This window comes from Pleurodeles waltl, chromosome 3_1, assembly GCF_031143425.1.
Source record: "Pleurodeles waltl isolate 20211129_DDA chromosome 3_1, aPleWal1.hap1.20221129, whole genome shotgun sequence".
NCBI lineage: Eukaryota > Metazoa > Chordata > Amphibia > Caudata > Salamandridae > Pleurodeles > Pleurodeles waltl.
The window spans coordinates 177,388,441-177,401,391 of record NC_090440.1 but is presented as its reverse complement, the minus strand read 5'-3'; positions in this window follow the sequence as shown (position 1 = coordinate 177,401,391).

The window sequence follows — 12,951 nt, the reverse complement described above, 5'->3', positions numbered from 1 at the left end:
GCGGTGCTTGCCATGACGGTCTTTGCCCTGTTCAGCGGTGCTTGCCATGACGGTCTTTGCCCTGTTCAGCGGTGCTTGACTTTGCAGTTTCTGACCTGTGCAGCGGAGTGTGGCATTATGGTCCCTCAGTGCCCAGCGGGGCTGTGGCTGCCGGGGCCCTCCGGGGCACTGACTCTGGCGGTGGTCTCCGGACCAGTGACGATAGTGCTGCCCTTCTGGGAACTGACCCTGGCGGTGGTCTCCGGACCAGTGACGATAGTACTGCCTTCCTGGGCACTGACTCTGGCGGTGGTCTCCGGACCAGTGACGATAGTGCTGCCCTCCAGGGCACTGACTCTGGCGGTGGTCTCCGGACCAGTGACGATAGTGCTGCACTCCAGGGCACTGACGCTGGCGGTGGTCTCCGGACCAGTGACAATAGTGCTGCCCTCCTGGGCACGGACTCCGGCGGTGGTCTCCGGACCAGTGACGATAGTGCTGCCCAGGCGATAGTGCTGCCCTCCTGGGCACTGACTCTGGCGGTGGTCTCCGGACCAGTGACAATAGTGCTGCCCTCCTGGGCACTGACTCTAGCGGTGGTCTCCAGACCAGTGACGATAGTGCTGCCCTCCAGGGCACTGACTCTGGCGGTGGTCTCCGGACCAGTGACGATGGGGCTGGCGGTGGCGTCCTGGCCAGCGGGGAGAATGGCGGCCTTCTCCGCCGTGCTGCTCTTACCAGACTTTTGAGACTTCTTCTGCCCCATCACCACCTTGGGAGGAGTCACAGCTGACTCGGCACTCCCCTCGGGACCCTTGTGAGCGGCTTTGCCGGCAGGAGTCTTCACCCTCTCCCGTCGGGCACTGTCCAACTTCTGATGCTTTACAGGGGGTGGACTGGCATTGCTTTGGCTCCGTGTCACACTGGCTGCCCTGGTGCCCGGTGCACTCCACATACCTCTAACACACACCACTGGAACCGGACTTTTTTTGGCTGAGGTGCTAGTACGGGACCTATGAATTGGAGGGGGGGTGGTGGGAAGGAGGTCAAGGTTGCTCAGGAAAAGTTTCTTACTAACACTGGGACGGGTAGCTGGAAAGGGTCTGGGAGTGGAGGAAGAGGAGGTGGTTGTAGGAGGTGTAACTTTAGATGATTTGGGTGCAGGTGCATGTTCTGGAGGCTGTCGTGAGGTGGATGGATGTTGGGTGTGTGGGTGCCCGTGTTTGTGTACTTTGGGAGGGGGTGTCACAGTTACACTGGGAGAGGACACAGGGGACGTGTAAATGGTAGTGGGGGTGGTGAGTGCAGGTGAGCGGGTGTGGTGCTGGGTGTTCTGGTGCGAGCCCTAGTGGCTGTAGACGTAGTGCATGCAGGTGAGAGTGTAAACGACACTGGGAGGGAGGAGGGAGACGATGAGGAGGGGGACACAGTGGAGGAAGTGGATGTTGCTGTGTCTGTATGTGGGTGATGCTTGTGTGAGTGCCTGTGGGATGTGTGGTGCCTATGTTTGCCAGAGCCATTTTTGTGTGTTGAGGTGTGTGCATGCTGGTCTGATGGTGTGCTTGGGATAGGCTGGGGTACAGGGGATTGGGTCTGGGTGGAGGAAGTTGGAGAGGGGAGGCTAGACACAGGGACAATGGCTGCCATCAGTGCTGAGGCCAGAGATTGCAGGGTTTGATGAAGGGAAGCCTGACCAGAATAAATGCCCTCCAGGAATGCATTACTGTGTTGCAACTCCCTTTCAACACCCTGGATGGCATTCACAATGGTAGACTGCCCAACAGTGAGTGACCTGAGGAGGTCAATGGCCTCCTCACTGAGGCCAGCAGAGGTGACAGGGGCAGGGGCTGAGGTGCCTGGGGCGAAGGTGATGCCTACCCTCCTCGGTGAGCGGGCACGGAGCGAAGGCTGAGGGGCTGCTGGGAGGGCGGTGCAGGTAGGGCGGGTGGCGGCTGTACCTGTAGAAGTGAGGGGCACAGATGGTGCCGTCACCACAAGGGAGATCCCATCGGAGGACGAGTCCGTGTCGCTGTTTGCTGATCCGGTGACCGACGTGAAGCTCCCCTCGCCCTCTGTCCCACTGGTGTATTCGGAGTCCGTGGTGTGGCCCTCCATGGCCATGTGGGATGCAGCTCCCTCGTGCTCCGGTGCCACTGTACCTCCGCCTGATGATGCTGATGCACAAAAGAACAGGGAGAGCACAAAAAGAGGTGGGGAAACAGAATAAAGACAGGTTGAGTGCGTGGCTTACCGCTACCGTTGGCGGACAATACAGACACAGCAGCCCCCTGCACTACGCAGCGCTCTTGGGCTCTACAGATGCAGTTCCTGGGATATGGCCTACATGGCTATGAGTGTCATCTGTCCACATAGATGACACAGGGGCATGTATACCTGTACTTGGCACTCTTCAGAGGTGGGATGGAGTGGCACATGGTCTGCATTCTGGAGGGGCCTAGCCTACGGAACTCGCCCTGGCCTAGGGAAACCCACAGCCCTCCTCCCCCACCCAGACCCCTCCACTGCGTGCAAAGTCATCAGAATGTGAGTGTACTCACCCCCTTGTGTCTGCTGTGATGCCCTCAAGCGCCCATCCAACTCAGGGTAGGCCACCGCCAGGATCCGGAACATCAGGGGGGTCATGGTGCGACGGGCACTCCTCCCACATTGGGAGGCCATCCCCAGCTGAGCCTTCGCCGTCTTCTTGCTCCAGCGGCGAATGTCCTCCCATCTTTTACGGAAGTGGGTGCTCCGTCTCTGGTGGACCCCCAGGGTCCGGACTTCCTTGGCGATGGCACGCCAAATATCCTTCTTCTGGTGGACGCTGACCTACATGACATGTACAGGGGAAGAAGAGAAGTCATTAGCAACAGCACCGTCAAAGTGAGTGGCCCCCATCCCTGCCCTTGCCATGTGGCGCATGCATTCACACTCCTTCATGCTTGCATAACTCTGCCCCCTTCCTACTTACATCCAGCCCTCTCCACCCAGGCATAGCCCATACAACTTGCACCCTATGTACTCACCTGTTGGTCTGGAGGACCGTAGAGTAGCGTGTACTGGGGGAGGACCCCGTCCACGAGCTTCTCCAACTCCTGTGCAGTAAAGGCAGGGGCCCTTTCCCCAGACGAACGTGCCATTGTCTCTTCCAGACCGAGGTCACAGCATCACTTGCAGTGTAGGTCCTCTCCTGTCGAAGATCAGGTATCGAGTGATTGAACAGATAGAAAATGGCGGTCACATCCGCGGTGGTGACATCCGCGGCGGTGCGTATCATCACCGCTGGCGCACTTCGTCATTGGCTCCTGGGACCCATAGGGTCCAATGTTAACCAATGCAGCATTGCGCCGCGGTCTTCGACCGCCTACCGCGACGGTGTACAACGCCAGCGCAGTTACCTCACATCCAATTGTCCCAGTTTAGAGGTCAGGCAGCCGCCATTTCAGGGGCCCACATGGCTTCATTTTCAACTGCGTCACACATACCTAGGCCTGGACTCAACACACTTACAGACAACTTTTTGGATTATGTTTCGTGTACTGTGTAGCTGTGGGTACATACCTCTGAGTTGCTTGACTCTGTGGTCGCTGTTGTCCTTCCTAGGCACCGTCAGCTGGGACATGTGAGGAGGTGGCGGAATCCTCCGGTGTACCGACCGCTGGTGGACCTGTTGACAATGGAGGAGAGACATTTAATCATCACCTACAGGTTTGACCGTGCCACAATCCAGGAACTGTGTACCCAGTTGGAGCCAGATCTGATATCACCAATCCGCCATCCCACAGGAATCCCCCCTCAAGTGCAGGTGCTGTCAGTACTCCATTTCCTTGCAAGTGGGTCATTTCAAACAACAGTGGCCATGGCATCAGGGATGTCCCAGCCTATGTTTTCCAACTTGTTGTCCAGAGTGTTGTCTGCCCTGCTGAAACACGTGAAGAGCTACATCGTTTTCCCTCAGGTGGAGGATTTGGCTACAGTTAAAGGTGACTTCTATGCCCTGGGACATATCCCTTACATCATAGGTGCCATTGATGGGACCCATGTGGCTTTGGTCCCCCCCCCCAACAGGAGTGAACAGGTGTACAGGAACCGGAAGAGTTATAATTTGATGAATATACAGATGGTATGTTTGGCAGACCAGTACATCTCGCAGGTAAATGCTATGTTCCCTGGCTCAGTGCATGATGCCTACATCCTGCGGAATAGCAGCATCCCTTATGTGATGGGTCAACTTCAGAGGCACCGTGCGTGGCTATTAGGGGACTCTGGTTACCCCAACCTGTCATGGCTATTGACCCCAGTGAGGAATCCCAGGACCAGGGCAGAGGAACGCTACAATGAGGCCCATGGGCGGACTAGGAGGGTGATCGAACGCACCTTCGGCCTCCTGAAGGCCAGGTTCAGGTGCCTCCATATGAGAGGTGGTTCCCTATTCTACTCACCAAAGAAGGTGTGCCAGATCATCATCACCTGCTCTATGCTTCACAATCTTGCTTTGCGACGCCAGGTGCCTTTTCTGCAGGAGGATGGTCCAGATGACGGTGTTGTGCCAGCTGTGGAGCCTGTGGACAGTGATGAGGAGGAAGCAGAGGAAGAAGACATTGATAACAGAGACTCTGTCATACAGCAGTATTTCCAGTGACACACAGGTGAGAACAATTTTTTTACTATTACATTTACTTTCACACTTCTACCTCTATCCTGTCTGTCAATTTGAAGCAGTATATGCTAACTGAGTTGTACATTTCCCTTACAGTTTCACAGGTGTGGTTACCAACGTGTGTCATCTGCTTGCATCCTTCATGGGCTTGTGATGTGTGACATTACATTTTCGAACGGATTTTGTCATTGTCATAGATAATACACATTTTCATAATCACAGACTGACTCCAGATTGTTTTGTGGTTCAAGGGTGTTTATTGAAGTGCTAATTATTGGAGGTGGTGGCAAAATGGTGATGGGTGATGGTGGAGGAATGTCCACGGCAGAGTCCAGTCTATTAGTCTCACAGGTGCACTGCCCATATGGGCATAGGAAATGGAGCTGGAACAGTTCCAATCTGGACAGGGTAACAAAGTGGGACAGTGGGATGACAATCAGGGTGGTGCCATTTCCTGGTGGGGGTCTTGCCATCTTGCTCTGTCCTGTTCCTGGATCTCAGGGACCGCTTGCGGGGTGGTTCTCGGTCTGCAGGGGGTGGGGTGCTGGTGTGCTGGTCCTGTGGCGGGGCATCCTGTCCACTAGCGCCGGCGGAGGTGGTGGGCAGTTCATCGTCCAGGCTAGTGTCAGGGGCCCCTTGGAGTGCCACGGTGTCCCTCATGGTCTTCTGTATGTCCTTCAGCACCCCTACGATGGTGCCCAGGGCAGAGCTGATGGTTCTGAGCTCCTCCCTGAACCCCAAATACAGTTCCTCCTGCATGAGTTAGGTCTCCTGAAACTTGGCCAGGACCGTCACCATTGTCTCCTGGGAGTGGTGGTATGCTCCCATGATGGAGGAGAGGGCCTTGTGGAGAGTGGGTTCCCTAGGCCTGTCCGCCCCCTGTTGCACAGTAGCCCTCCCAGTTCCCCTGTGTTCCTGTGCCTCCGTACCCTGGACCGTGTGCCCACTGCCCCCAAGTCCCTGTTGTTGTTGGGGTGGTGGGTTATCCTGGGTTCCCTGTAGTGGTGGACACACAGCTGATTGACGTGTCCTGGGAACGGATGTATGGGCCCGCTGGGTGGGTGCTGTGCTGGTGTTACCAGAGGGTGGAAGGTCAGTGTTGGGCTGTTCCTGTGCGAGGGGAACCGACTGTCCTGACGCCCACGATGGTCCGGGCTGGTCATCTTGATCCAATTGGCCAGAGCTGCTGTCATCACTGTGGGCCTCTTCTGTGGGTGGGGTAGAGATGTCTGAACCCTCCTGTCTGGTGACGTTAGGTAGTGGTCCTGCAGTGGTATAAAAGCATGATTATTGCATCTGTGTGTGTCATGGTGTGCAATGGGTGGGTGAGCGTGTACCCCAGTGCTAGCATTCCTGTGTGGGGGCTTGTGTGATGATGGTTGGGGGGGGTGTTATGGATATGTGCAGTGGGCATGCTTTAGTGATGGGTGTCCATGCTTTGTTGTGTCATGCAGGGCTTGGTGTTGGGATGGGTGGTTTGTGTTATTAGTACATTAGTGAGGAGTTGGGGTGATAGAGGAGGGGGTGAGGGTGGGGGTGTGTGATAGCATGCAGGTAGGGTGGGGGATATGATAGTTAAGATTTGACTTACCAGTGTCCCATCCTCCACCGACTCCTCCGAGGCCCTCTGGATGCATAATGGTCAAGACCTGCTCCTCCCATGTTGTTAGTTGTGGGGGAGGAGGTGGGGGTCCGCCGCCAGTCCGCTGAATCGCAATGTTGTGCCTGGAGACCACGGAACGCACCTTCCGCCGTAGGTCAATCCACCTCTTCCTGATGTCCTCCCGATTTCTTGGGTGCTGTCCCACTGCGTTGACCCTGTCGACGATTCTTCGCCATAGCTCCATCTTCCTAGCTATGGAGGTGTGCTGCACCTGTGATCCAAATAGCTGTGGCTCTACCCGTACGATTTCCTCCACCATAACCCTGAGCTCCTCCTCCGAAAACCTGGGGTGTCTTTGCCGTGCCATGTGGTGGTGTTGGTGATGTGTGGGGTGGTGTATGTGGTGATGAGTGTGGTGATGTGTAGTGGTGTGTGGTGTTTTGTGCGTGGATGTTGCGTGGGTGATGGTGTTGTGTGCCTCTGTGTGGTGGGGTTGTCTATTGCTGTGCTCTCTCTGTCGCCTTCGTCTCTAATTTTTGGTCGTAGGGGTTTGTGGGTGATGTGGGTGTGTGTTTTATATTTTGTTGGGTGTGTGGGAGTGGTGTGTGTATGTGTATCAGGTGTGTGTATTTTGAATTGTCCAATGTGGCTGTGTTTTGTAGAAGTGTGTGTATTTTGAGCGCGGCGGTGTGTACCGCCAATTTATTACCGCGGTTGAAAGACCGCTGCATGCATTCGTGTGTCGTGATAGCATGGGCGTGTTTCTGTTGGAGTGACGGTGGAGGATTCGTTTTCGCCAGTTTATCACTGACCTTTGGTGTGGCGGACTTGTGTGGGTGTCTGAATTTTGTCGGATTCCGAGATGTGGGTCATAATAGCTGTGGCGGAATTCCGCAGCCGCGGCAGTGTGTTGGCGGTCTTCTGAACGGCGGTAAGCGGCTTTTACCGCCAATGTTGTAATGACCCCCAAAGTTCTTTCAAGCAAAGCCTTTGTCGTGTGTATTTCAGATGCTTGTTAAAAGTGACTAAGCAGGGGGCGTGGCCAACCATCATGGCCGCACGGAGGTGATCTGTACGAGCATTCACTGCTTGCTCGAGGTACCGGAAGCCCTGAATTTCCCCTGCCAGTCTCTCATGCTTGCACAGCGACCAGGACTGAGTGGGCACTGGGAGCCGGACCACCGCCTTGGCCTCCTTGCGAGATATCGAGCTGTGAAACCACCGAGCGACACAGTGATAGAAGATCGCCCAGAGGCCTGACGCAAGCATTGTAGTGTAAACCAGGAGACTTGAAGCTTGTTTCCAAATTCCTTTATAAGAAGTCTCCTTCATAAAAGCCAACACTTCTGTTTCCTTTCAACTCCAGCTCTGTTCTAACTCCCCTGCATTCCATTCAGTCATCACATTCTCTCATCTCATACATTCTCTCCTACCTCACTACTTTCCTTCCCATCAAAACACTAATCTACATTTCACGTAATACATAACAACAATTCTGATCAGATACGGCTGACTCCGGATTTGTGCCCCCTCCTGGTCTAACCCCTACCTCGACCATTACTACGGGGGCTGTCTGCAATTTCAGAGTGCCCTGTCGTCCTGACACACTGTTCAGGCCCGAGGGCCACCAATGGCTGCTTTCTCTTTCTGTACCCCGATGGCAGTGCACTGCAGCCCTCTATGCACTTTTTTTCCTGTGTGCCGATTCAGTGCAGCAGGCTACCCACCACAGTTTGGCCCACTTACTGTCCTATTGTCCTGTGGATCATTGATCTAGGAGAACAATGCGCGCTCCCCCCGCCTGATCCTGCAATGGGAGGTGCATTCTGTGGCAACTCTGTGAACCTTATTTTAGTGAAGCTCTTGCTCTACACCCCTGGCGGATTCCTGTTCTCTCCGATACCGACAACCACATGTAGAGTGAGTACTACTCTTCTCCAAATGAATATAGAGTAGTGGCATGCTCACTTTCACTGAATGGCCTTTTGCCGTGCAAACCTATAGTGGAAGTGGTATGATAGCATTATTACCCTTCCATTAGTGGAGTCCTCAGACCATTACCTCACAAGTGGGCCCATAGGTACAAGTGTTTCTGATAGACACTGAGAAGATGCAGTTTCATGGGCAGTACCCCATCTATACTGGACATCCTTCTTAACGGCCGTGGCCCACCATGAAGCTTGTTGCTCAGTACAGGGGGGTTCTTCATCCCACATTATACCCCACAACCTTGGGTGATCTTTACTGACAAAGGACGCTCCTGAAGAGGGCTATTTAATGCATATGTGCGTGCCCCATGATATAGCTGAAGGGATAATAACTATCTAGGAGTGCATTGACACTAGTGGGGGACTCACCGGAGCCCACATACTGTGCAGGGTCTTCCTGGAATTACTGTGGTCCTCATCTACATGCCACCAAAAAAATCTTAAATGAACAGGGTCTCCAGCTACTTTCAATCTATGGAAGCGAGCATCCCACGTCCATCGCCACCAACAGATAGTGCCATGGCCTTGATGAAGGAAGACCTTCTTTCTTCTCTGCATGATTTAAAAAAATAGCTATGGAAAGAGCATCAAAATGACTTTGCTACCTCCCTAGAGGCCCTCGGCTCTTACTTCCATACACACTACCCTCTTACATGATGTGGACTCCATTGGGGCTCGGACACAGGATCTGGACACTATCTGTCAAACAGTGGATAAGATGGTGTGCCATCTCGATGCCTCCTCAGAAGCTCATGAGGACCATCCCCAACTACTCTACTGAAATGCAAAGATCTTGAAAATCGTTCTAGGCGCAACAAAATTCACCTGCAAAATTTGGAAGAGGGCATGGAGTGTCCTGACCTGGAAGCATTTGTGGTGGGCTTGTTCACTGAACTTTTAGGTGAGAAATGCCCTAGAATTAAACTGGACAGAGGCCACTGTGTGGGCCCACCAAGCCAAGGGAAGGAGAAGATCCCCAGAGATGTCCTAGCTAAACTCCACTCTTTTAAAGTCAAGGACGCCATACTGCAAGCAGCACGTAAAGTGGAAGAGGTATCTCTCCAAGGCATCACCTGCTCCCTATATCAGGACATGGCTCAAGGACCTCTCACCTGTCTAATGCAATTAAAGCTAGTGACTGTTAAACTGTGCCACGGGAACACTCAATACCAATGGATCTATCCTTTTGGCCTCACCTTTACTTTTAGAAATAAAGCCTACCATTTTTAGGATCTGTGTGAAGCAGCCAAAGTGCTTGAGGTACAAATCCCTGATCATGATCACTTCAGAGGGCGATCAAAAGACACGGCTTTCAACTCCATGGCTGACTCGGCTCAGAGAAAATGGCTACCTCAAAGAAAATCTCAGCGATAAGGGAAACGTTGGGCCCTGGGGTGACCTGTTCTCTAACCTCAGAGTGTGCAGTTATCTTTCTCTACAAAATAAACACTTGAGTCTTTCTTGTGAATGTCTCTACTTATTTCAGTTGAGCACCTGTATGGTAGGCCCCGCTACAGGGCTCTTAATATTTTGTATTCTGTACACCTGTCTACATTAAGCATAAAACATCTGGGGTGACTCATTGTTCCTTGAGGCGATCGATGCCTCCAGGGAGCCAAACCGCTCCATTGTGGTTCCCTGTTATTCCCCGATTTTAGGCTACATAACCATGAATGCCAAGTGTGGTATAGAATGTCTTTACACCTACAATTTGTGCTTCTAGTACTTACCTGTTGGGGACTTGGGATCCCTAGTGTTTATGTTTTAATGATTGTTAGTTATTCCATGAGTGAGCAATTTGTGATGTACAAGGGGAAGTCTGAGGAACTAATTCTGGGGGTAGAAGGTGTTCCAGACAACTGGGATGAGTTGGAATGGGACCTCCGGGGAACTGCTAAGGATCATCCTCGTGATGCTTCTGACTGCCTTAACGTGACATATTAAGGGCTTAACTCCCTGGCAAAATGACATAAAGTGTGGCAATACCTTCTAGATAAAAGATATGACATAGTGGCCATACAAGATACCCATCTAAAAAGTGCAGATGACCACAGACTCCGCTTTAAGACTTACCCCCAGATATACTGTTCTTCAGTGCCTACTAAACGTTTTTTTTTAAATATCTTTTATTGATTTTACAAGCAAAGATAGTGAAAAACTCACATCTACCATATATAACAAACATTACACTTCTCCCATACCCTCCCCCCCAACTTCGCTCCTAGCATACAACATGTCATTTCTCAAATATCATAGTACTTCCAAATAAGAAAACTGATCCTTAACATTTTATTGTACTTTTATGTAGTAGAGGTTTCGTTCGTGTCAGACTCAGAGGTTACTCGTAAAATGTCTGAGATTGTGTCACCTGGGTTTTTGAGGCAATCTAACAGTGTGTCCCATTGTCTTGCCATGTCTCGAGTCCCTCTCCCCGCGCGGCCTCTTGATGTAATAAATTTCCCTCTGCCTCTGCCCATTTTATCATTGCATTCTGCCACCTTTGAATGTGGGGGCCCCCAGCGTCCTTCCAATGAATCGTAATTTCTCTTTTGGCCAAAATTAAAGCTAGGTCAATATATTTATTGGTTGTCTTTTTGGCAGAAGGGTAGGGAAAATCCCCTAATAGTGCTGTCAAGGGAGGCAGCCTGAGTTTTCTGTCCGTAACCGCAGCCAAGTTCTTGAATACCTCTTCCCAGTAAGGCATTATTTTTGGACAGTGCCATAACATGTGTTCTAGTCCTGCTTCTGGTTCTGGGCATCGGGGGCAACCCCCACCTTCGTTGGCATACATCTTTGCAATTTTTTAGGGGGTAAGATAAGCTCTGTGATAGACATAGAGGTTTATTAATTTAACGCGAGCATTCCCAGTTGCGGAATATATATGTGTAGTAATCCTGGCCCATCTCTGCTCGTCTATGGGTGTCCCCAACTCTGTCTGCCACTTCAACCTGAGTTTGTCCAAAGGAGTGGATGTGTCTTTGTATAAGGCTTTGTAAATTGCTGATATCACACCCCTTTCTCTCCCCTGTGAACAAATAATACGGCATCCTTCTTGTATAGGTGGTTCGTGAAACCCCAACTTCCAGGACCTCTGTATAATCCTAGTAATCACGTTATATATAAGAAACATTCCGGCGGGCACGTAAAACTGCTCCTTCAGCTTGGCGAAGGTATGTATCTTCCCAGTATGATACAAGTCCCTCAGTACTGTAATATTATATGTAGCTAGTTTCTTGATCCTTGCTAGGGCCCGCCATACAGGAGCGCTGCAGACTGCGTTCCCAACACACCCGTATAGTATACAATTCTGGTGCTGTTTCCCTCTTGGGCTCAGCAGCACGCTCAGGAGGGCGTGAGATCATCCACCTAGATTATACTGTAAGTTCCGTTCCGCTGGTTTTTCACCTAGAGATCTTGCCAGCCATTGCAGCTGACCAGCCCAGTAATATATCTCCATGTCAGGTGCAGCCAACCCCCACCTAAGGTGGGTTTCTGAAGAGTGCCCAATGCCAGTCTGTGCCTGACTGATCCCCAGATGAAACTAGTCATCATGGAGTTTGAAAAGGACGCCATCCAGGTTTTCTCTTCCAAAGGTTTATTTTCAGTAAGTAAGACTGTACCAACCATGGCAGCTCCAGCAGCAACTGTCACTGCTGTCACTGCTCACAATCTTTCCACTCCCTGCATTCCATCCTGTTGCCTAGACACCGTTACATGTCAAACATTCCACCAAAACATTCCACCACATAACCCAACATATCTCCCTCCTTTAACAAAATAAACTTAATAACAAATAAGATACAATAACTATTTACACTAAATATGATTTCCCAAAACAAAATATCCCGCATGGACATAAATGTCAAAACTTCAGCAATAATATATGTGTTGCCTACACTGCCTATGCAATGTAGTCCCTCAAATAATCTGGTCTCTTGACCATTCTTTTTTTCTTTTCCTCCAACACCGTTTTCCTCCCCTCTTCACCCTGCTCGCCATGCTCGCATGCAACATTCTTCCACTTTCTCATTTCCAACTCATTACATTTCACCACACTACCCACATTCCATTTTCTTCCATCATCCACAACCACACTATATTTACTCACTTTCGTTATGCGCTTGGGTACGGACCACCTGGACAAGCCTTTTTTCGACTTCTCCCATTTCTTTGTTCTTACCCAATCACCAACCGCCAGATTTCGTTCCGCGACACCACCCATTTGTCCGCCATCATACCTCCCTTGCTCTTCAGCAACACGAATCCTCAATCTCCTCTCATTCACTCTCTTTCTACCAGCCTTGCCCATCCACCCTGGCACGGCCTTAGTACACGGTTTCCTCCCTTTCAATAACTTAAATGGAGTTTCCATGGTAAGAGAATGCGGAGTGGTGCGGTAGTTCCATAACATATCCTTGATTTCCTTCTTCCAACTCAACCCATTTTGCACAGCCAACTGAATGTTCTCTCCCAACACCCTGTTAAATCTTTCCACTAGTCCATTTTCCCTGGGATGTGCAACAGCAGTTTTGATATGCTTAACCCCACAGTTCTCCAAATAGTTCTTAAATTCATTAGACGTAAATTGCGGACCATTATCAGTCACCAGCCCCTCGGGATAACCTTCTCGCCTCCACACCTCTTCACAAAATTCAATTACCACGCACTAAACTGACCTCTGGCCATTTAGAATAGTAATCCATCATCACGATGGCATAGGT